This window comes from Magnolia sinica, chromosome 12 (assembly GCF_029962835.1).
Source record: "Magnolia sinica isolate HGM2019 chromosome 12, MsV1, whole genome shotgun sequence".
Classification (NCBI taxonomy): domain Eukaryota; kingdom Viridiplantae; phylum Streptophyta; class Magnoliopsida; order Magnoliales; family Magnoliaceae; genus Magnolia; species Magnolia sinica.
This window is the reverse complement of record NC_080584.1, coordinates 57,059,384-57,085,646: the sequence shown is the minus strand read 5'-3', so window position 1 is coordinate 57,085,646 and position 26,263 is coordinate 57,059,384. Positions and strand designations below refer to the sequence as shown.

General features: G+C 37.8%; 1 long non-coding RNA gene and 1 pseudogene across 2 annotated transcripts; one reads left to right on the top strand and one right to left on the bottom strand.

Moving 5' to 3' along the window:
- Nucleotides 1–10,010: 10,010 nt before the first annotated feature.
- Nucleotides 10,011–18,401, top strand: LOC131221406 (uncharacterized). Of its 2 annotated transcripts, XR_009159246.1 has the most exons (9): nt 10,011–10,158; nt 12,688–12,822; nt 13,096–13,162; nt 13,241–13,346; nt 14,465–14,627; nt 14,778–14,947; nt 17,325–17,572; nt 17,662–18,094; nt 18,248–18,401. It is a non-coding gene; the product is annotated as an uncharacterized LOC131221406 (long non-coding RNA). The 2 variants fall into 2 exon arrangements; XR_009159247.1 differs by lacking the exons at nt 10,011–10,158; nt 12,688–12,822; nt 13,096–13,162; nt 13,241–13,346; nt 18,248–18,401 and adding an exon at nt 14,244–14,281 and having other exon boundaries at nt 17,662–17,859.
- A 2,568-nt stretch (nt 18,402–20,969) lies between these two features.
- Nucleotides 20,970–24,201, bottom strand: LOC131220082 (alpha-terpineol synthase, chloroplastic-like; annotated as a pseudogene).
- Nucleotides 24,202–26,263: the final 2,062 nt, after the last annotated feature.

Genomic DNA, 26,263 nt, shown 5'->3' with positions numbered 1-26,263 from the left:
TTACTTTCGTGTGGCCCACTTGTGTTTGATCTGCATCATTTTTGGGTCACTGTCTAACATGAGCTGACGAAATGGATCGACAGGGTGGATTTTTCAAAACATCGTGGTGTGTCCCAGCTACAGAAGGTGTTGTAATCCAGCATGGGTATGTTGTGTTGGTGCAGTTATGTCATTTTCGTCCGCACGAAAATATCATAGTAAAACCATCTGCAAGGGTACTTGCCGCATTTGCTTGATTGTCAATTGAAAAGAAACGTAGTTCATATGGTAAGTACTTAAAAAGTAGCTGCTTTTCCTTTATAGCTCAAAAGGCAAGCGGTTGCACGAAAAACTCCCAAATTTCGACTGCAGGTATCACCTTCCCAATGCTCCCAATTTTTCCATTTGGCGTCCCACCGAAGTTGCTGAACAAGCTAGTTTTAGGTATATAGACCGGACATGTGGAGGTACATCTAATGGATGGTTTAGATGGGATGTGGAATGGGTACTGGCCCTGACACAAATGGGTGTGACCACGAACATCCTCGATCAGCCAAATTTCAAACCTCATTTTGATCGATGTAGAGTGGGTCGTGGACAATTTCATGGCCAAGATGGACCAGAGAATTCCTTATCAGAGGTAAAAGTGATCCGTACCATCAGAACCTTAAAATAGACATATCTTACAAACCGAAACGAGTTATTCGACGTACCATATATGATTTTGGGGTTAGAAGAAGATACTTTAGCCAACCAATCCTGCTATGCGGGGTTGCTCACACCGAATTTGCGAGATGCCATCAGTTCAACAGTTGAAAATCTATTTTCTATTCATTTTTACTATTTTTAGTAAGTTTTGGTTTAATTGTAACTCTTTATCCTTTGGGCTTTAAGAGTTCTGTCCAACACGAAAAGTGCCTAGAAAATTTAGGAGAATAATATGATCAAGTGAAATAAGACACTATTTTTGGCATAAAACCACGAAGTCTAGTAGAAATCATGACCATTTATAAATAGTAAGTTTACTATTTATAGTAAGTCACGATTTTAGGAAGTTTTAGTTGTATTTTGATTTTGGAACTTCTTCTTAAGGTTCACATCACAATTTAAGGAGTTGTAAACAAGAGTCAATTAACTTATTTTCAAATTTATTAAAATTGTTTCTAATTTGTATCTTTTCTCATGGATTCGAGGTACCGATGTGAGGAGTCTAGAGAAGCTCTGTATATTCCGAGTGGTTAGCCCCCCGAGGAAGATGGTGCAAAACCTCAACACGTCCTCCCCTGTGTTACATTTGCATGCACTCATCACTGACATAAGCTTATCATCCAATCAAATCCTACCGCATCCTGCATCACAAAGTTGGATTGCCTACTAAAGCCTTAAAGCTGAAACTTTTTGTGACGGAAAGTTAGGTGGGGTCATCATGATGTTTGTGAGAAATCCCTCTATGCATATGTTTTTCCAAATTATGTTTGGACATGGGTTAAAATCCAAAACTCAAGTGGGCTGCACATATGGGAAACCTTGAGAATTGAACATCCATAATTGAAACAATCATTAAGACATGAAAGTTTGGGATTAAGATAATATTTTTGTATTTTCCCTTCATCCCAACAGGAATGAACTTATAAACAGTATGAATGGTAGATAAACATGACAGTAGACTTAGGTGGGTTTCAATGGAAGGAATTTCCCTATCCACTTTTTCCTAATGTGTAGCCACATTTTTGGGACCATATCCTAACACCATATGAAAAAATGCATGGACGGAGTGGATTTCTCGCAAACATCAAGGTGGACCACACCTAACTTCTCATAGCTGGAAGTTCCTGCTAAAGTCGGGCGGGGTGGTATCGTCGGGCAATCCGAATCTGGTAAGACGTCACTGACAAATCACGCTGGCCCCGATGTAGCTATCACATATACTATTATTATACATGTGATGATTCCCCTGGTGGCAATTCATTTCCCCTCTCCCCTGTTGAAATGCACGATGACATGCACGCCAGTAGTTTCTAGCAACCAGTGCCACTAATATTTCCCAAAAAATCTCGTGGATAGATAGTATTTTGAGAAATTTGCTAGATGGTACGTCCTCACATTTTCAACATCTCGACAAATTTTAAAATATCACATTTTTATCATGGTAATATTATTATGTTCAGTAAAACCATAGCAAAAACATTAATGATTTTTTAATATAATTATATATTCAAACTTTTTATTTATGAACTAGACCTGCATGCGCTTACACCTTTGGGCCAATCTAGAAAGCAGATTGGATCTTTCGTAAGTTTTACACTGCCGTGTACATGTATGAAAAAAAAAAAGGGCTTCCCTATCAATTTTATAACTGAAACCTAATGGTGCTCGTTTGTTTGCATTTTGTTTTTACCTTGAGTCGGTAGAACCTTTTGTTTGGTTCTTGCAAAGTATAGAAATGTAAAATTTGTTTTATACTGTGGGTAATATCTATATAAGCCAAGAGATACGATATAACGCCCTGAAAATCGGGGGTCGAGTAGAAGTCCAACTCCCGAGTTCCAACGCATCACTTATGCAACATATTTAATGATGATTAAATGTTGTCTGTATTAGTGTATAAAACATGAATAAGATTAAGCCAAATCAGCAAAATATAATCCAGGGACAGTTGTAATATGCAAGCGGAAGACTGAAACGAATATGTATAACTTGATAAACCAGTTTAGGTCTCCAAAGTATGTATGCATTGTCAGGTCAATAATTACATGTATTGTTTCAAAATACAAAATGTCAAAAATGTAACAGTCCACTACAAGTATAACCCTGAAGCCCTGTCGATCAGAACGGTCTACGAGAACCCGCCTAAATACTGCATATATGAGAATGCCTCCTCATCATCCTCAAAGTCTGGCACGGCCTCGCAGGCTATGCCATCATCTGAACCTACAACAAGGTCTAGTTGGTGTTTAAGACACCGTCTCGTAACGTGGGAGTGAGTGATCAACTCAGTAGAACAATAAAACAAAGGTTAACATGTTCTCAATTCAGTCAAGCAGTAATGATAAAACAATACAATCAAACATCCCTAGATACTCTGATTAATGTAGGAATGGTATGTATAAATGATGCATGCCCTCACCTGCACTCCCTCAACGATCTTCATCTAACGGTCGCGCATGTCAGTCACTTCCTCGTGCTCTCTACACATCACTAAATGGCACATGCAATGTGGTGCATGAGTATAATTACTAAGTTCTTATTAGTCCTTTTCATACAGCAGGATTGGAAAGCTAAAGTACCTCCCTTATATCAATTCTCAAACGATGATCCATTATAGGGTCGTCAGTCCTAATAAATCTCATACGATGTTACGGTTCTAGGTCACTGCAAAGGGATCGTCACCTTATCAGTGCAGGCTTAGTATATACTCTTGTTGCTACGTAAGGGCTCGTCGCCTCTATACGGTCTTAGAGTACGCTCGAGGTCATTACAAAGGGCTCATCACCTTATTAGTGTAAGCCGACAACTCGAATACAGTGTCCCATACAGTGTCCCATACAGGTCATTACAAAGGGCTCATCGTATTTGGCTCACGAGGCTATGTTGCTCACTGGACACTACGAGGAAGCTCGTCACCCCAGTGTAGGCCGACAGCTCGACCACGGTGTCCCATACCACCATGCCCGGCTCATGAGTCTTAGCGGATCGAGGTACCAAGGTTAAATGGATTTTCACTGGTGAGTTTGGTACCTTAGATTCAAGCAATAGTGTTCATACATGGTGAACATACATTCGGTCAATCGGGTTACTTGACAAGTTCAACCGGTACGAGCGCATATTGAATTGATCGACATGAAGTACATAAGCACCCCGTGTGGCCTAACCACTGTCGGCAACTGAAGTACGACTCGGACTCATCTAGCACGTCCTGTGGGGCGAAAACAACCTCAGCCACCAAATCAGGGCCTGTTACCGATTGCCTGGACTATATCGCAGTCCCAAACATATCCAATTCCATAAAGTATTCGTATGAAATAGTCAAAGTAGTAATAAACATATAATTCCAATCCTACAACCATTTGAGCATGTTATGAAGTACAACATACACAGGAATTCACACATGCGCATTTCATAAGTAAAACATACAATATAATAAAAGTTGCATGGAGGAAATCATACACATAGTCAAGGTAGTTGAGAATCTTATCTCAACACTCATACAAAGTACCTGATGCCAAGTACTTGCTCATTCAGACATTTTTACGAACACTTAGACTACACCTTTTTAACATACACAACGTATGTTAATTATAATGTGTATTAGGGCAAAACCTTTCGCCAAGGGATTGCCGCCTACACCACAATCATATACCCACAGCAATTTGTCATGGCAAGCACGAATGCAAATCCTCCACTCATTCAGACATTTTCACAAACACCTAGGCTACACATTATAACATACGCGACGTATGTTGGGATAACATGTATTTAGGCAAATCCTTTCATCAAGGAGTTGTTACACATACAACTTGCATATATATACGGCAATTAATCATGACAAATACAATTTCAAATTCCATACATATACGATCATTTCTACAAACACACGGATTACAATATACCTAACATAGTTTATATATATACGTAAAACGAAACAGACATCGCATTTGGCATGTGAAATAGCACCCACATCAGTAATAAACCATTAACCGACATTGAAAACCTTGAAAACCATAACCTATACGTTTATAGTCCGCACCTTACGCCGGTAAACGCGTAACAGATTCGTTTTAGACACTTAGCTTTTGTCAACGGCAGATTGGCAACCTATAGCCTGAATTAGGTTAGCTATTTTATAACTTACACTATCTGAAATTCTAAAACAGGTTAGGGTTATGTTTGCTTACCTAAGAACGGAATCGGAATCGCCTGTATAGTAATACAGGAATGGTGGTTGAGTGTGTGGAATAGCGGGATCGAATCCCAGGAAGAATCTCCAACTCTCACTCTCACTCTCTTTTCCCTTTTCTTTTCTCTCCTCTCTCACCTAGGGTTTCTCAAATTCGTATGAGGTGAGAGAGAGGGGGTTTAAGGTCCTTATATAGGCCCAAGACTGATGGAAATGGCCCCAGGGCCAAGGTATACTTAGGTTATATCTAAATACGGACTGTTTTGGTCCAATAGAGCACTTCTGGTGGCCTTTTTTCCACGTGCGGTCGTACTTAAGCTCCCTGACCATGGATCTAGGTCAGGCTGAGTTTTCGTTCCAATCGGATTTACAGATCAGCCGTGGCGGACCAGTTTCAGTTCAACAGTCACAGTCACTCGATTAGGGCCACAAGTACATCGACATGTATGGGACATTTCTCCTGATCCGAGGGTGTATTTGGGTCAGATTCTGATGGTCTGAATCCTTATATTTGGCCCGCAAGCGACACGACTCAGATTACTTAAATTCGAATTTTATCTCTAAAGATATTCATGTTTCTCACACACTTTGCTCCGGGCTCAAGTTGTGCATTTCTAGACACAATTAAGACTTGATTTCTGAGGGGGTTGTCAAGTCCAGTAATGCGGTCATATCCGTATAGTTTCGGGGTAATCGGACTTTCGACGTGCGGTCCAGGTCCGATACGGAGTTTCGGTGTGTTCCCGAGAGCAACCGGGTTTAAGGACGGATTCTGGATTTCAGGGTAATGTAACGTCAATGATACTGCATAGTTTGAGTCTTGCAGATCATATTTTAAGTGATTAGTGCTAATTTCATAAGTACTCTAGTTTAGCACTGGCTAAAACTAGCCTCATTTCTAAAGGATTTAGTCCTGGGTGATTTCTACCTGAGGTGGTACTCGGGTCTTTGTACGGATTTTTCCGAGACGTTACATACGAGGTTAGTCACACAACACAAGACTCATTAATCATATCATATCTAAGATGGCTCATATGCTCGTCTTCCAATGCTCACCTACTTCACTAGCACCATTGCAACTTGGTCTCGTGCTACTAAGACCTCCAAGTGCTGCCAAAGCCAGAAGAAATCTACGTTGCTGTGCAAGTACTCAAGTCACAGAGCTGATGACTGCCCGACGCTCAGCTAATTACCATCCAAGCATTTGGGATTATGATTTCATGCAGTCATTAACTAGTGATTATAAGGTGACTAAGATACTTTAGAATGTTTATTAACATTTGATTTTCATACATCTTACAGAGTTCACTTGTCTTATATGCAGGGCTATACATGCTTGGAACGAGTAGAGAAGCTAAAGGAAGACGTGAGGCGTACTTTGCAAGAAGCGGTTGGGCTCTTGGATCAGCTTGAGCTGGTTGATTGTATCCAACGTGTTGGAGTGGGTTATCATTTTGATAAGGAAATCAAGGAAACTCTAAAAATGATTTCCACAGAGCCCAACAACACAGGTTTGATTGAAGGGGATCTCTATGCTACAACTTTATGCTTTAGGCTGCTTAGGCAACATGAATATGAAGTCCCACAAGGTATATGTGGTTTCATGTGATTTAGTTGTGAAACCATCGTCTTGAATCTTAGTAAATCCATATCTATCATGATAAAAATTTCTTTTTAATTTTCAGGTGTTTTTAATAGGTTCATGGATGATTCAAGTAGTTTTAAGGCAAGCCTTTGCGAAAGGCATGTTGAGCTTATATGAAGCTTCGTACCTTGCTTTAGAAGTCGAAACCACCTTGAATGAGGCCTAGGTTTTCATGTATAGACATCTCAAGGGTCTCAAAGGGAATATAGACTCAAACCTTAAAAGCCTAACACTATGCAAAAATCGCAAATTCACGGAAAAATCGCTTGGTTTAATGACGGATTTAATTCGTCGCTAATCCCATCTTCTCGAAAATCGTCGTCGAATTTTGCGACGGACCAAAATCCGTCGCTAAAGTCAGTTTTAGGACGTATTTACGACGGATTGTGGTCCGTCGTAAATGGGCGACGGACTAAATCCGTCGCAAATGTGAATTGCGACATTTTATAGGTCGCAAATTCCCGCCCAAAATAGCAATGCCCTACGTTTTTTAGTTGCTTTTGCGACGGATCATGGTCCGTCGTTAATGGACTTTTGCCTAAAACATTTAATTTTTTTAAAATTTTTTAAGAATATGGTGGAAAATTATGTTTTTTTTCTAATCTAAGAATTGTTTTTTAATACAAATTCAGTGGTTTAATTGTACATATTTGTATCTAATATTATATTTAACAATTGATTGAATATATATATATATATATATATATATATATATATATATATATATATATATATATATATATATATATATATATTGTTTTTATATCAAATGAGTGGAAATTATTAATTTTTTTTAAATTTAAAACTAATATTTAAATGATTTGTAATATGACATGAAAAAAATATTGAGCAGTTAAAAAAAATAACAATGTTTGAGGAAAAAAAATGAGATTTTGAAAGAATCAAATTCATGATTTAATAAAAATCTATTTTGTGGGAAAGAAAAAAGAATACCGAATAAATTTGATAATTTTCAAAAAAAAAAAAAGAAGAAAAAGAACGTGATTTCAAGAAAAATAATAATATCCTAAAAAAGAAAATTAAAAAGATTTTAAAAAATGTGAAAATTTTGACGATGTTAAAAAATGAAAATATTTTGCAAAAAGAATAATGAGAGTTTGTATTTTGAAAAGTAAAATAAAATTGAGAAGTTCAAATAAAAGTTGACATGTTCGGAAAAAATGCTTTCAAAAAAAATAAAAAAATAGAGAAGTCAGTAAGAATTTAAAATTTTAAAATTAAACAATATTAAAGAATCGATACTTTAACAAAAAACAGACAATTTGAAACGAAATATAAAGAAGTTGAAAAAACTTGTGATTTTAAAAATTAATTGAAAATGTTAAAATTTTGAAACTAAAGCAAAAAAGTTATAAAACCATTGAGATTTTGAAATATATATATATATATATATATATCATTTTTTAACAAAAAATTGAAAAGTTGAAAACAAAATGATGCTTTTGAAGAAAAAAAAAAATCGGCATTTTGGAATTTTTGAGAAAAAAAATTAAAAGGTTGGGAAAATTTATGAGATTTTGAAATTACAAATTCAGAATTTGTATTTTAAATTTTTTTTTGAAATATTTTATAATAAAAATGATATATTGTTAAAAACTTTATAATAGAAATGATCGAGGTGAGTAAATAGTCAAATTGATGGTATTGATCCGTAAAATAGAGTGAATGGACCAAACATATCAAAATAAGCCAAATATTCTGGCCAAAATTGTGACCCGACTTATTGACCTCGCGAGAACCTAAGAATTAATGTTAGTAAGTTTTGTGGGCCCTATCATGATGTGTGTCAAACATCAACACCGTGCATTTGATGTGTCCCCTTTAGGTTATGAGACATCTCAGAAATGATCCGTATATGAAACTCAGGTGGGCCATAGCATCTAAAACCATGTGAAGACATCCTAAAAATTATAAAAGCACTTGGTGAGGCCCACATGAGTTTTGGATGCGGTTGAAACTTGGTCTGACCCTTTATCCAAGTGGGACACACATAATGAGTGGGTTGGATATGTGAATCACATTTAGGCAAGCCCAATATATGATTATGAAAGGAAACCCCTCTCCACTCCATTTAGGTGATTTACTAATTACCCTGAGTAAACTCTGTGCGGTCTACCATTAATTATTTATTTTATCCACTCCGTTCATCCATGTTAACAAATGATTTGGGGTCTAAAGAACAAAAAGGAAGCATATCTAAAGCTCAAGTGGACCACACCACAAGGAAATAGTGTGATTGAACCTCTACCATTGAAAAATTCTTAGAGGCCATAGAAGTTTTGGATCAAGCTAATGTTTGTGTTTTCTCTTCATTCATATCTTTTTGATATTATGAATAGGTTGGATGACAAATAAACATTTCTGGGGCCCAAGGAAGGTATCAACGGTGGAAATCATTATTCCACATTGTTTCATGTCGCATGGTCCACTTGAGTTTTGGATTTACCGAAAATTTGGGATCAACCCACACCATTCATCCATTTTTCGAAATCATTTTAGAGAATTATCCAAAAAATGAATCATATCCAAAGATTAAATGGACCGCACCACAAATAAGGGGGATAGATTGGCCACTTCCCCTTACACTAGCGAATGGCTGGTGGTTGGTGCTTTGTGGGCCCCACCATGATGTATGTTCTTAATCCATGCCGTTCATCTATTTTTAAAGATCATCTTACGACATGAGACAGTATATTTCAATCTGAAATGGACCACATTACAGGAAACAGTGTTGAATGAGCGTTAACTATCAAAAACATTTCGGGGGCCATAGAAGTTTTGGATCGAGATGATTTTTGTTTTTGCGCTTTACGTAGGCCTGTATGACCTAATAAACAGATTGGATGTCAAATAAACAGTACAGTGGGCCTTAGGAGGATTTTAATGATGGATATCCAATCACTATTGTTTTCATGTGGTGTGGTCCACCTGAGATGTACATACCTCTCATTTTCGTAATAAATCTCTAAAATTATCTTTTAAAATAGATGAATGTAACGGATGAAATACATACATACTGGTGGGGCCCACTGAGCACCGACCACCAGCCACGAGGCTGGTGTTGGGGGGAGTGACGCCCACCATTAAAAACTTCTATTGGCCACAAAAGTTTTAGATCAAGCTGTTATTTGTGTTTTCCCTTATTTCATGTGTAATTTTTTAACTTTTGAATGGGTTGGAATTCAAATAAACATCACAATGGGCCTTAGGATAGTTTCAACGGTGGGAATCACTCTCCCCGTTGTTTTCTGTGGTGGGGTCCACTACAGATTTTTATCTGCCCCATTCTTTGGCTCATGACTTAAAATGATATCTCAAAATGGATGGACGGTGTGGATATAAAAAATACATCATAGTGGGGCCCACAGAACTTGGGTGACGTACTTAGTACCGTATTAGGGCGTCCAGAGAGGGACGCCCTAATTCCCTGTTTTTCTCTCCGCACCTCTACCACCTCTCGCTCTCTCGCACGCTCTCTCTCTCTCTCTCTCTGATCTCTCCACCCACGCACGGCCTCTCCACCCTACCGAGCGTTGCCGAACGGCCTACCCACGCACGCCCTCTCCACCCTACCGCGCGTTGCCGATCGGTTGAAGGCTAGCATTCACGACCATGAGTCTCTCTCTCTCTCACTCTCTCTCTCTCAATCTCTCTCAATCTCAATACCGATTTAGGGATTTGGGGATTTAGCAATTTGTGGATTTTAGGGATTTGAAGGCTAGCATTCATGTCCGCTGCACTCGATCGGTACTCTCTCTCTCTCTCTCTCTCTCTCTCTCTCTCTCTCTCTCTCTCTCTCTCTCTCTCTCTGCACCTCATCCTCTTGTGCATCTCCCAAAATGCTAGCAATTTCAGTCGATTTCTCCAAATCTCCCAAAACCCTAGAGATTTTAGTTGATTTCTCTAAATCTTCTAAAACCTTATTCACATTCCAACTCTGCAGCTGCCTGAACCGAAGAGACTGGTCAGGTGGTTTTTTTCCATCTCCCAATGGATTTATTTGTTTACTTCACTGGATTTGGGATTTTACAGGCCACTTATTTCTTACACAAAGCATGCTTGTATAGAATTTGAGCTATAAGCATCTCACATGTTTGATGAAATTCCTGAAACAAATGTGTGTAATTTTTATGTTTGTTTTTCTTAATGGTTTGGTCGGTCTTTTTTTTAATGGTTTTGTTTTCATGTTCTGTTTATCTGTACTTGTACAGTACAAACATGCATCTCTTTTATTCTCCCATCACGCTGAAAACACTTGCCCCAGTGAGGAGAAACAATCAGGCCAGAAACTATAGGGGGCTAAGGCTCTTCAGGACCTGCTACAGGTGAAGAGGCATGGAGCACATCGCTCTGCCTGCACCATGGACCGGAGCACGATTACACAAGTAGACCACAAACATAAAACTTTAGCTATGAAATCATGAGAATTTGTGTTTGGTATATGATTGACAAAGCTTGATCATACAACCAACCCCAAAATGGTGGGATGAGGCTAGGATGATGATGGTGGTGATGTAAATAAATAAAGAAAAAGAAATTCAAACAAAGATTAGTGACTGACCAAGGAGTAAAAACCCATCAAAAAAGCAGAGATAGGAAAATTATGGTTGCTTTCGACTATAGAAGTCCTCTCAATTTGAGAAGATGTCACCCTTCACAAATTAAAGGGTAGATTTCGGGGGAAAAAAAAACTAATAGGCTAATGGTCCAATCTTCCATGAAAGCCTGCTGCAAGAAATTAACAGTCCAATGGTCAAAGCTTTCATTGAAGACTTGCTGACATCAAGGGGCAGAAAGCACAACTTTCAAACTTGGGCGAAACAAGTTTTCAGAGATTTGCACCATGCTTATCATAAAAAAAATATAGAATCATTCCTAGTTCATTACATGATTTCCAGCACCTTTTGAAATGCCACATGCTTACCCAAATAATCATATGATATTAAAAAAAGTAACCCTCAAAAGAAAGATTACCTGTTATGTAATGTGATGGCCACTTTACATCTTGTTATGTAAGATGGACATTGAATAAACAATATTTGTTAGCCAAATTCAGGCCATTGATTTCTCAATAACTGCTTCCATGTAATGTAATTACATCCATTGCATTTATTGGATGTTTTGTTTCTTCATCTAGTGGCATTATGTGATCCAATGTAACACTATTCCAATGAAAAACAGTCGTTATTTTGTGCGCCCGATCTTTTATGTTTTCCCAATTTACCCACTTTTTGCTTTCGCATGGCCTTTTTTGTTATGCAACTGTTACACCAATTGGCTTTTCTGCAGTCACAATTCCATTTTCTAAATCTTGCTATGTTAATTTTTTTCCTGCAAATCAGTTAGTCATTTTTTCCATATTTTTTTTTTCTGTGCAAATCAATAAATTTAAGGACTCTCATGAGTCATGACATGCTTTCAAGGATGCCAAGAAGTTTTTCAGGTCCACTACTAGCCAGTGAAAAGCTGTACTTTTGGTAGAATTACCAAGTGAATAAGAGAGAGCAACGAGTAGCTGTCCAATTTTTCAATCAACCTGCAAGGAAGACAAGGTGTCATATTGGTAAGGAATTCACCTGCTGTGGCTCTCTCTTAAATTTTACATGCTTCATTTGAAGCTTTATTATTATTATTATTTAATTTTTGGGTGATACAGTTCCTGGAGTCAATGGTCCAATTTCTTGTCAGAAAAATCGTGTAAAATGGATTGATGTTGGAGTCAATGGTCCAATTTCAATGATACTAGAAATGAATGGGCCGTTTGAACCAAATATTATCCCATGGCACTTTTCTTCACATAGGCAGTCTGTTTTCGAAACATGGCATGTATTGGTGGCCTGTGGTCATTATGTCAGCATACGTTTTGTGGGCCTCACATTTTTCTCCTATTGGACCAAAAGACCTGAAGTCATTGTTTGGCTCAAGTTTTGTATTCATGCTGGCAAAACCCAAATGCAGAATATTCTTTTCATGATAGACTGGCAATCTTTCTTTTCTGGGTCTTTTAATGGGCTCAAAGGACCATGAGGCAATCAATATCTTGATTTCTCTCTTTTGTAGAAGTACAATAAAATTTCCTTCTTTTTTTTTGGTTTCCTCCTCTTTTGAGATGCTTCTGATTGTTTATTCTTCATTTCCTTTCTAGGATTTTATACTCCATGATTTGGATGCTGCAAATGCTCGTGCACAAGGAGGACAAGATATATTATCGCTCATGGGCCAGATGATGAAACCTAGGAAGACTGAAATTACTGAAAAGCTATGACAAGAAATTAACAAGGTTTTGCTACTCATTCTTTGAATGGAATATGGCCTTTAATGTAAATTCATTATTTTACGGTGCATTTGGTTGCACAAAATATCAAGAAATTTCATGATATTCTGCAACAACCTGATTAGGCATGGAATTTCATGATATTTGGTACACTCAAATGCAGCCTTAGATATTTCGTTCATCCTATTTAGTCAATTAGTACGGAGTCTGGTGGAGATATATGTGTAGTGGGATGGTGAGGTGTGTAAGCCTTGCTGAAAACAACCACATGGTTGACAGCTGTTAACAGATGATATATTGACGAGGGGTAGTGGAGCTTGTCCCTGGAGTCCTATTCATTGATGAGGTGCCTTTTCCTTTTAGGTCTCTTTCATTTTCTACATGGGTTGGTTTGTTCCTCTGGTTTGACATATCCTATTTGCAGGTTCACATGTTCGATATGGAATGCTTTTCATACCTTAATCGTGCCCTTGAAAGCTCACTATTACAATAGTAATTTTTGCTTCAAACAGAGGAATATGCAATGTTAGGTAATGAGAAATTCTAGGCTTTCATGAAATGTGAAGGGTGTGAAAGGGCCTAAACTTGATTCCATGAATAGTCATTCGTTTTCCATGCTTGGTTTGGTTGATGAATGGATGAGTAAGTTGTCAATCATATGAAAAGTGCCCAAGTCCATCAAGTGGGCCTATTTTCAATAATCAAGGGTTTGGAATAGGAACTTGGAGCTTGTTCAAACTTCAAACCAAGTCTGCATTTTTGTTCTACCAGCTAGTTCATTCTCAAACATTGCTTTCACATATATCAGCTGCATTGTTATGCTTCCAAGATAAAGTTTGAGAAATAAATACCAACTAGTCAAATTCCAGCTTGGTGAGATGTTTTCTTTCATTAAACTGCTAGTTTTTCTTTGTCATATTGTTATAGAGAAATGCTTGTGCAACGGGTGTTTTCATACAGTTCCATGAAGTGTGCACCATAAGTGTACAACTTCAGTTGGGTCAACTTGAACCCGATTGGCCCAACCTGAACTCTAGGTTGTGTTCGGTTGGGGTTGGGTTGCCGACCCTCAACCTCACCTAGGTTGGGTTGGAAATCCTTAACCCAATCCAACCTGAACTTTACCTTGTATGCAGAACATCTCTTCATAGTGAAGAATCCCTTCCCCAACCTGCATGCTCAATGTAGGTTTGGCCTATCTGGAGCTAGGAGTGGTAGTTTTGACCACTATACATAAAGCAGTTGTCCCATTGCAGCGTCCAAGTGCAATGTCCAAGCTATTCATCAGGTGGTTTTGACCATGTCACGAAAGTAAATCTGGTCCATTCAGCAGGTGGGCTATAATTTTAGAAGCAGTTGGATGGGTAAAGACACTTCAACCAATTTTTTCAGCCATATATTTGTTTCATAAATTGTGGCCCACCTGATGAGTGGACCAACCTGATTCTTGGGGAATAGCATCTAGGTATGTCAAGATTGGCATTCTACATGTGATTATGTATGCTTGCTTGTGAGGAATTTCAGGTTTAATATGTAATAATTGTCTGCATCTCATTTTATCATTTGCAGTCCTGTTCCAGTACATAAAGTTGAAAATTGTTTGTGTTGCTTATGCCTCTAATGCTTGCTAAATTCATCATTTTGACAGTGCTGCGTTCCTCGTTCTATATGGCATTGCTTTGCCAACTGAGGGATGGGGTGTTGTCTCTAGTTTGAAAATATATCCACCTTTTGCTGGTGCTGCTGTATCAGCAATTACTCTTGCTGTGGCCTTTGGGTTTGTTGTATCTCGTCCGTGCCTGACACTTAAGGTTGGTGCCTGAGCAATTTTATTTGGCAAGAAGCAATAAATTCTTGCTTTGTTGTTTATCTTATTCTGATTTTCTTGTATCCTGATTGTCCCGTGCACGTTACTGTCCTCATTTCGTTTTAACTGGATTAGATTTACATTTTATTGCCAGATGATGGAAGATGCTGTGCATTTTCTCAGTAAGGAAACTGTTGTTCAGGCAATTGCTCGGTCTGCCATTAAAGTGATAGCTATTATGTTTCTCTCTTCTTAGCTACAATAACCGACCGAGTGGACTTGCTGGTGGTGTTTAAAAGTTAAGACTGATTCAATCAAGATGAGGTATTCAAAAAAACAACTGTAATATTTTCCTTGTTGGTTCTTCTACAGACTGGGCAAGTCTATTGATCAGTTCAGATTGATCAGAACATGAGATAATCTTATGAGTTACAAGGTTTATGCAATTTGATAATGGTATTGACATTGGACACAGTATGTCCACTTGTTTTTCACTATCTCTATGCCAATCTCTCATTCAGAAGTTTATTTAATTTCACAATGAAGGTCTCATATCTAAAAGTTGATGTGCAGGTAGTTTCTGAGATTATTATCTCAAGACATTTCAACAGGAAGGGAGTATGACCTGTAACTTGACTGAAGCTATTAGACATCATAGGGATTTTTTGTTGATGCAAAACTATAAATTTGGCTAAATTTTTTGAGTTAATTAATGCTAGGTAGTTCACAGCTTTTACTAAGTTGTTGTGAGTGGTCTGCTTAGTAGAATGCATGTGAGATGCTATTTTCTTGATGTTTTGTTTTCACGTGTAGATGAAGGAATGGGTATTGTATGTTGGAACAAAAGGTTGCTGGTATCAGGAATGGGTATTGTTTAAGTTGGGGCAGAGTTACTGTTTCATGTGGTGGGTTGCATATCCAAGAGAATTACAGTTGCACACAAGAAAACTTGTGTGCTTTTTTTTTCCTGCATTCATTGGTACTTCTGTTTTGCCAACAGTCTTCATTGGAACTTGTGGCTTTCCATTTCATCATCATCACCAGGTTTAGTTTAATCCACTGATGGATCTAAAACAGATCATCATCATCATCATCATTGGGTTCAGCTTAATCTACTGGCAGAATTTTTTTTTTTGAAAGCTACCACCTTGGAAATTTTGGTCCACTTCATACTTGATTTATGAAAGCTACCCACTTCGTGAGAATATTATGATTAGTTTTGCTTAATTAGTTTTTTTTTTTTTTGATACTTGTCTTATGTGTAGACCATGTACCTAGTTCTAATGGAGAAATCAGGTGCAAGGATGGGCTTTCATCAGAAAATGTACATGAGACATACATGAACTCAAATTAAAACTGGATTGAATTGTGTGACCCACTGTCTCAAAGTCATTGTCCTAAAATCAGATTGGTTGAGAAATCATGACCTTTGATTTGTACACATGTTTCTTGAAATAGGATTATTGGATTTTTTATTTTTTTATTTTTTTATTTTTTCATTTCTAACTGTCTGATACATGTCGACCAATCTGATACTAAGATAATCACATAAGTCTGTAATTTTTGGTTTACAAAACATCTAAATTAGGACCCATAATTTGGGAAGTTTAATTTCAATAATTTTATGCCCGGTATGCAATTTCTAATTTTCTACGTGCCTGTATATCATCCATCATTCTCCGCTACTATATTAAAGTTTTTCCTCTCTCCCTTTTTTAAAAAGGTTATGATTTAATGAGGCACTCCTCATGTGAGAGTGTGAAAATTACCATTTGATCAACAATCAGACAACACATGTTTGAGATGTGGTTGATTTATCAGGTATAGTATTTTAACTTGCCATGGTTCAAAATTAAATGTTGGTCTACTGATCCGGCATGTCGAACTTGTATGAGAAAAATGGGTGGTTAGAAAAGAAGTCTCAAATTGAATGTATATGTGGGACTCATTTGATGAGTGTAATACCCTGATTCTTGGCATATGGTATGTTCACAGTGTGACCAGGGAGTTGTCATGTTGGGCCTGTCATTCAATCAACCACACCCACACCCCCCTTTCTGTTCTTAGTTTCTATGGAAATGTGTTACTTCTATATGCTTCTATGCATGATTAGGTCGTGTTTGGATGTTCAACTGGCTTTGATTGTGGTAATTAAGTTGCGACAATTTGGAAATGAGTAATCGTGGAACTAGAAATGTTTAGTTCTCTTGTATTTTCAACTTTCAAGTCTGCCTTGTAAAATGTTCCACTGTTGAAAAAACGATTCAACATCTAGCTAATGGCTGCTTCAAACTGGATCATTTTCCTAATTAAAATATTTACCAACCTGTGTATTAGGTTTAATGAATCTTATCACTACCCAACCAGATCAGATGGTGACAAGATTCACCCATATGCTAGATGGTGACAAGCTTCTTGAACCAATTCTCTGTTGACAGTCATCAGTATGCTACTAAAGAAATATGAAGTTGCTCGATCTTCTTAAATTGGAGTTGTCATGTTGAAGATATTTGCAGGGATTATTTATATCTACTTGAAATATTTCCCAACTCTCCATTGTAGATTGCAAACGAGAACCATCATGAAACACCCTTTCATAACTAATTTTTTTAATTCTGAATTTGTTTGAGACTAGCAATAGTAATAAATACTTGTTCTCATCACTTGCATGTTGTGCTAAAGGTTGTATCTTTTTTTGTAGTTTACAGGAAAGCTGAGGATATGAGCTACCACTTGGTGTGCATCCACGTTCTTGCAGATTCTATTAGAAGGTTTTATATCTTCTTTGCTTTAGAAAAATAAAAGATAGCACCTTTTTTTTCTTAGATTCTATTTTATATATCCTCTTTTTCTTCTGAAGTTTGTAGTTGAAAGATCCATTCTAAGTTGCATTTTGTCAATTGTTTTGCAGTGCAGGTTTGATCTTTGCACCATGGTTCTTTCCCTTGGGTAACATCTCAATTTAAATTCCCTTTGCATTTAATTAGTGTTGAAAACCTTGAAGATTCCGTAAATGATATTTTACGCTTTGATTTTAGGGTAAAGAATGTTGAGGTGTCATGCATGGGGCTTGTTTCAGTTGTGGTGTTCATGGTCGTCATGCCACTTTTTAGAGCATCTGGCAGCATCTTGCTTCAGACTGCCTCCTAGCATACCACCCTTAGCTTTCAGGAAGTGCTTGAAGCATGTTTATTTACTCCCCCTAAACTTCTTCCAGTAATTATAGCATACCGCCCTTAGTTTTTTACATTTGATTTTCAATTTGCAATAAAAAAAAAGAATTAAAAATAAAAATCAATGCTTGATTTTGATCTATGCCTTTATGTTCCCAAAGCTTTCTGAATTTTATTCGTGTTTTATTTTACTGATTTGCATGCAGAAAATTTCTAGGCTTTCCCCCCCTTGAAGCGTGAGATAATGCTGAAATCTGCATATTTTGGAAGCCCATTTTGAACAGTGATACGTGTGCAGGTAGTGATGAAATTTGTCCATGACTGTTATATATTAGACATTTATTTATTTTTGTATATTTGCATGTTCTCACCTCTGTCACGATTTGATTTGTTTTTACAACCAATTGATGACATTACCTTCTCAATTAGGCATAGATCTATGTTTGTGTAGGTCAAGGGCATTGAGTACAAAGTATAACTCTCTCCCAAACGAATCTTCTCAACCATTTGAGACCGTGATTGAGATGAATGTGTATGCTATCACTCACCTCTCTCCCTATGCAATTTATTTCCTAGGAAGGTGGGCTAGAAATAATGATGCTAGATTTAGTGTATGAGAGTCATCCTTTAGCTCCATCAATTATCTTACAATACCAATTGCAGTACCATTCACCAATGCAATTTTTTGAATAGGATTCTTATTAAACAATCGTGTGAATTATTTTTTGAATGACCATCCGGTTTAGGATGCAAATTAAAATAAAATCTGGCAATGTTCACAGATATTTTACCGACGGACCAAATCTGTCGCTAACTTCTGAAATCGATAATCAAGGGTTACTCTTAGCGACGGACCTTATTCGTCGCTAATATTTTTAATGAACCCAATTTTTAAATTTTTGCGACGGATTTTTTGTGACGGATCTTATCCATCGCTACTATACGACGGACCTTATCCGTCGCAGATTAAATGATGGATTTTGTCGGAAGAAAAAACGACCCAGTAAACAGCAACGGACCAGGCGATGGATGGAATTCGTCGTTTATTTGGTCTGTCGTAAATTTGTGATTAATATTAGTAATCAACTAATCATTAATCATTAATCAAATCTTCCATGAACTGGTCAACTACACTAATTACCCTTAATCAAACGCTAAAGTTGCTCAAAATGTTGGTTAGAGTTTAGACAATCTTAAGCTTTGGATCTCAAAGAAATGAGGAGAGCTATTGAAATAGGGTTGAAAAACTCATCTATTGCTGGTTCCATGTTTTTGGGGCTGTTCTCTCTAATCCACATCATCCCATTGCTAGTTTCCTGTTTTTGGGGCTGGTCTCTCTTGTCCACATCGTCCCATTGTTAGTTTCATGGTTTTGGGGCTGGGGTGATTTCATTACCTCTCCTAAAGTTAGCCAGATGTTTGGAGAGGTATGCTGACTGGGGCTGATGTATGTATGCTGAGAGTTGGTTCCAATGGAACCCTTTTAGTAGTGGAGGTTGATGGGGTTAAGTACGGTTAGTCCATGAAAGCGTGCGATGCGAATCTCGATGCACCAGGTATGCATGACTTGCAGGATTGATTTTTTTAATTGGAAGCCTTTGATTTTTCTTACCTTTTTTTGTATTATTTCCTCGTCCAGTTCTATCATTTGCTTGCAAGTAGTTTGATTTTAAAAAGGTGTGCTCTCATTTCAAAAAAAAATAAAAAATGCAAATGAAATTTCTTTTTAAGCTTAGCAATTCTACTTATTATGATTTATGTCGATGTCCTGTTGGTTGAATATTTTTTTTTGCTGTTAATTCTACTAAACCTCATGGACTTATTCACAATGGCTAAGATTTGGATTATGTATGAGACTAACCTGAGATTAGGAATTCACCACATTGCGACTTGCTATCCTAATCAGGTATGGACTCACTTGGATAGAAGTTTCTTGTGTTGGACCCCACAACTGTGAAACCACATACTACCATCCCAACCACACCATGTGTTGGATTTATTTTCTATTTCCTATAACATTGCTCACCCATGATGATATGCTTAGTTGTTTGCTTGTTTGTACTCATGATTCTCTATATGATATGCTCGCTAAGAGTGTTGAACTCAAGCCATGCTTTCTTTCCTTTTTCAGGAAGGTGTTACCAGACCCACTTGGAGTGCCCAATGCTCGCTTTGTTTTCTATTTTACATGTTTATTTTTAAAATTTTGGATTGGAATATTTTTGACAAATGATGTATCTTGGATGTTAGTATATGTGGGTTATTGGGGTTGTTGGCATTTGAGTGGACTAATATCTTAAACAAAATATCTTAGATGAGACAAAAAATAATAATGAAACTTTTCGTTGTTAGAAACTGGATTTGGAGTTCGGAAATTTATGGAGCCCATTCGCCAAGTTCGGAACATGATAATGAGAGATTGAAAAAAGAAAAAGTCATTCTGTGTATATATATATATATATATATATATGGAAAAGGTTCTATGCGGTTGAGCTCATTGGAACTTCCCCTGAGATCAAGCTGTGTGGGCCCCACCATGATGCGTGTCGAACATCAACACCGTGCATTTGATGGGTCCCCTTTAAGTTGTGGGATATCCCAAAAATCAGCTGTATACGGAACTCAGGTAGGCCATACCATCTAAAATCATGTGAAGACATGCCTAAAACATATAAAGGCACTTGGTGGGGCCCACCTGAAATTTGGATGCATCTGAAACTTGGTGTAACCCCTCATCCAAGTGGGACACACATAATGGATGGGCTGGATTTGTGAACCACATCTCGGTGGGCCCAACAAATGATTATGAATGTTTTAATGGGGGGAAACCCCTTTCAACTTTTGTATGTGGTGTGGCCCACACAAGTCACGGATTGACTTGGTTTTTAAGCCCTAGGCTCACCATGGAATGGTGCATCTGACTGATAGGGTAGATGTTCAACACGCATCATGGTGGGGCCCACATAGCTCGACCTCATGGGAAGTTCCCAAGAGCTCGACGGAATAGAACCTTTTCCCACACACACACACACACACACACACACACACACACACACACATATATATATATATATATATATATATATATATATATATATATATATAAAGTAGAAAAGTTAGGTTGAAAAGCAAAATATAAAAATTTATTGGAACAAACAACTTCTATCAAGTCACTCTTACAATGGTGGCTACCAAACTAAGAAAGTTTCTTATAAACTTCACATATATAAGTAAAAAGTTACTTATTGGGTGGTGTACAAATGCGCTCATAATGACTAATCTCAAGTAAGAATTAATTAAGAGGGATTAGCTCTCCATTAATGGAATAGGTTCCACCACAAGTGACAGGATATGGTCCTTGCTCTCACGATCTGGAACACCAAACCCATCCCCATATTGGTACACACATTGGGCCATCCGTACAAGATTTACAGCAGCATCTTTGAATGGCTGAGGCAATGGAGAAATTGCAACATCTTTGTTCATCTTCTTCCATATGTCACTAATTCGAGCTCTTATCTGTTCCCGTGCAACAACCTCTGAAGCACTATTTTCGTGCATGTAACACTGGATAGATTTTGGCACATCTCCTCTCTCTAACTCATCCTGTATCAAGAAAAAATATCCGTGAGGACGTGAAAGGCTGAAGAGGACATGAGCATGTTCAAGTAGAGGAATGTGTAGGGAACAATATTAGTTGATCCGAGACATTCATATGGTGGGCCATGGTGGATGCAAGTAACCTGAAAAAAACATTTGCCATTGGATGATCGCAACAGTCATACTATGCCCTTAACGGAAGTGAATGATTCTTTGTTATTGACCATTTTCATCCGATGGCTTGGACCATCTCAGACATTAAGCCACGAACTTTGCAAAGTTTTCGAGATGAAAAACTCATGTGCCAAAAGGTGGGCTGCCCATCTACGTTGCTCTGTCCCACAAACAATGCTATTTCCTCTTATCAAACATTATATTACCAAATGATCAAGAAGCATAACTCTAGCAGAGTCAATGAATTATGGGGTAAATTTTTTTTTTTTATTAAAAAAAAAAAAAAAGCAAAGAAAGTTCTAGAGAAAGTATAGCATCCATACCGATGAAGTTCCCAAATCATCACTAAGTCGTAAAATCATTGATGACCATTGCATGATGTTTTCATAGCTCCCTACGCAGTCCAATGCCTCCTTTGTTATCATTTGTTTCATAGACACATAAGCATGAACTAGTATGACTGGCCCTGATACCGAAATCCATGCGTTGTTTAGATATTCATCAAGCGTCGGTGTATATCCGCTATAGTACCATCTAGCTTCCACCAAGTATGCTTTACATAAATCGGCCCACTACATTAAACAAAAATTCTCTATATTACTAGAAAATTTATAGTCCCAAGTAGATATTAGTGATTTATACAAAACCATATAAAAAATTGCCATACCGATTTTCGTATGGAATGACATCCAAGCCTTGTCCCTTCAGCGTGTCGTAAGCAATTTCATTCAGAGTGTTGTAGAGGGCTAAAAAGCAAATCTTCATGTATTCTGGTAGCCCTTCCATGGCATTAGTGTCCCACCTCATAAACAACAATAAACATTTGAAGCCTGGTTAGATTTCATCGGCACATGTTTACATAAAAACAGAGAAAGCTCCCTTAGTTTTACCTACCTGTCAACTGCCTTCGTAAATAGTTTCAGTTCCTCTAACAAACCATAGACGTCATAAACATCATCAATAGTCGTTATCAATTGACCCAATTTTGTAAGATCTTTCCTGCATTGTTCAAACTGAGGCTCAAACTTCACTCCAATAGACCATACAAAGCACTCCATCAGACGGTCTCTAGCAAAACCCAACTTCAATCCCAGCCCTAGATCCTTCCACCACCTAAAATTTAATAGAAGAAGAATGTCAGTCTATGATCCATCACGTATTCACATTGGTACATACTTTTTGTACAACATACGCTCGTAAATAAATGCTAGTTTGAGGAATTTTGGTCAAACTAGTATTAATTTACGAGAATTAATATTGCCAGCCATTACCTAGACATTTTCCTGAGTTCTCCATGGTATACAGTTTGCATCACGTTGAAATCCAGCTTAGCCAGTTCAAGCAAAAGAGGATTCATATCCTCCATTCTCTCATATGTGTCAATGTACCACCTAGCCTCTAATCTTAGCATCCTCCAATGCAAGGGAAGCTCCAATGCATGCTCTACTAGGCTTTTAAGGTTTGTGTCTATATTCCCTTTGAGACCCTTGAGATGTCTACACGTGAAAGCCTGTGCCTCATCCAAGGTGGTTTCGCCTTCTAAAGCAAGGTACGAAGCTTCATACAAGCTCAACATGCCTTTCACATCATCGCAAAGGCTTTCCTTGAAACTACTTGAATCATCCATGAACCTATTAAAAACACCTGAAAATTAAAAAGAAATTATTATCATGATAGATATGGATTTACTAAGATTCAAGACAATGGTTTCACAACTAAATCACACGAGACCACATATACCTTGTGGGACTTCATATTCATGTTGCCTAAGCAGCCTAAAGCATAAAGCTGTAGCATAGAGATCCCCTTCAATCAAACCCGCATTGTTGGGCTCTGTCGAAATCATTTTTAGAATTTCCTTGATTTCCTTATCAAAATGATAACCCACTCCAAGACGTTGGATACAATCAACCAGCTCAAGCTGATCCAACAGCCCAACCGCTTCTTGCAAAGTACGCCTCACGTCTTCCTTTAGCTTCTCTACTCGTTCCAAGCATGTATTGCCCTGCATATAAGACACGTGAACTCTGTAAGATGTATGAAATCAAATGTTAATAAACATTCTAAAGTATCTTATTCACCTTATAATCACTAGTTAACGACTGGATGAAATCGTCATCCCAAATGCTTGGATGGTAATTAGCTGAGCGTCGGGCAGTCATCAGCTCTGTGACTTGAGTACTCGCACAGCAACATAGATTTCTTCTGGCTTTGGCACCACTTGGAGGTCTTAGTAGCACGAGACCCGGTTGCAACGGTGCTAGTGAAAGAGTAGCTTAAGAGCCATCTTAGCTATGCTATGATTAATGAGTCTTGTGTTGTGTGACTAACCTCATATCTCTTGGTTTATATAGATATTGTCCTGGTCATTTTAGGGCGTGAGCCCATAAACGAGTAAAAGCAAAACTCGAGTGGGCCACAAAAAGCAGGAAATGGCGGGGATTAAACACCCATGAAACATTCTGGGCTCATCACGATGTTTCTGAAAAATCCACACCGTACATCTGTCTTGCAAGAAACTTTTATGCTAGGAGCCTAAACATAAATTAGATCCAAAAATCTAATGGGCAACCCGGCATGAACAGTGAGCATTGAACGCTCACCAGTGAAACAGTTGTGGGGGGCCACCATGACGTTCATGAGAAATCGACTCCGTCCACCAGTTTTGGTAGATCATTTTAAGGTGTTACCCAAGGAATGCGACAGCGAAAAATCTAGTGGGGCTACAGGCGAAACAACAGGTATGAAACACCCACCACTAAAACAATTGTGGGATCACTGCTATGTTTCTATCGTATCCCCATGTCCATCAGCTTGGCTAGATTATTTTAGGAAATAGTGTTGATTCAACGCTCACCATTCAAACACTCGGGTCTACTATAATATCTTTGAGAAATCCAACCCATCCACCATTTTAGGACGTTCATTTTAGGGGGGCGCTTTCAAAGCTAGACAGATCAAAGCTCAAGCGGGCAACACGACAGGAAATGGTGGGCATTGAATGCTCACCCTTAAAACTCCCCCCCCCCCTTCTCTCTCTCTCTCTTCATTTTAGGACCATTGAAAAAATCATGCGGCTCACTGTGATTTTTTGAGAAATTTATCCTGTCCAACATTTTCGTCAGATCATTTTAAGGGGGTGGGCCAATAAAAGAGGCAGACCCAAAATTAAAGTAGCCATATGGCATAAAATAGTCAGCATTGAATGCTTACCGTTCTAATAGTCACGGGCTTATGATGATGTTTTTGAGAAATCCATCCCATCTATCTATTTTTTCCACTCATGTTAAAGAGTGACCCAAAAAATGAGGTAAATTTGAAACTCAAGTGAACCATGTGACAAGAAACAATGAGTATTAAACGTACACCGTTGAAACATTTATGGGACAATTGTGGGCCTACAAATGTTTTGAATTAGGCTGCTAAATGTTAGGTTTTCGGTTAATCTCAGTGGGTATGACTTATGACCGGTTTGGAAAGTATGTAAACAACATGATGGACGTTCAGAGGGTTTTAACATTAAACATTTCTCTCACTTTTTACTTTCGTGTGGCCCGCTTGCGTTTTGGATCTGCATCATTTTGAGCTCACCCTCTAACATGAGCAGGCGAAATGGATGGGCAAGGTGGATTTTTCAAAAAACTTGTCATCACATGGGCCTTGTGGATGGCACAAGCTTGTCATCCAATCAAATCTCACCATATGGCGCCCATTTGTATTAATAGATTGCCTACTAAAGCCTTTAGCTGGAACTTCTTGTGATTGGAAGTTAGGTGGGTCCCATCCTGATGTTCGTGAAATCCATTCCGTCCATATGTTTTTCCAAATTATGTTCGGACATGGGTTAAAAATGACATAAATCCAGAACTTAAGTGGGCTGCACGCATAGAAAACAGTTAGAATTGAACATGGACCGTTGACATTTCCACAAATTTTAAAATGCATGGTAACATGCACACCAGTGGATAGATAATATTTTGAGAAATTTGCTAGATGGTATATCCTCACATTTTCAACATCTTCACAAATTTTAAAATATCACATTTTTATCATGGTAAATATTATTATATTAGCTAAAAAAATAGCAGAAACATTAATAAATTTTTTAATGTAAATATATAGTTAAACTTTTCATTTATTAATAATTTACATTAAATATTTTAGTTTTATTTTTGGTGAGAAATTATTCACAATATCATAAGAAAACCTTTAAAATTTGAAAATATCTCCAGAAATTGTGGTTGAAAAATTACCAAGAATGAGATTTATCACCAGGCAACAACCTAAAAGAACAGTACATGGACTAATGAAAGTGACATAGATACCATTGCATTACTCACAACTGTTTTCAGCCTTATGCCATAGTAATAAGAATAATAAGAAATGACAAAGTGCTCCGGCACCTCTCTATTGGAAAAGACAGCAGTTTATGGGGTATTTGAATAATGGAATATATCCCCATAAAGCGAGATGAAGCACCCACTGGCATTAGGGTCACAAGGCTAGTGTGCGAAATGCGTAAACAACAAAGCTCTTGATAAGGTGGGCCATACCACATTTTCTTGGGAAACTTTGGTCCTCTCATCTTGTCTGCCGCGAAAGATTTTTGTTGGATGTGGGCCATTGCTAGATTTATTTAGCCGTCCACTTTTTTCGTAGATGTATAGTCAACATATCAATAATGCTGGCCAGA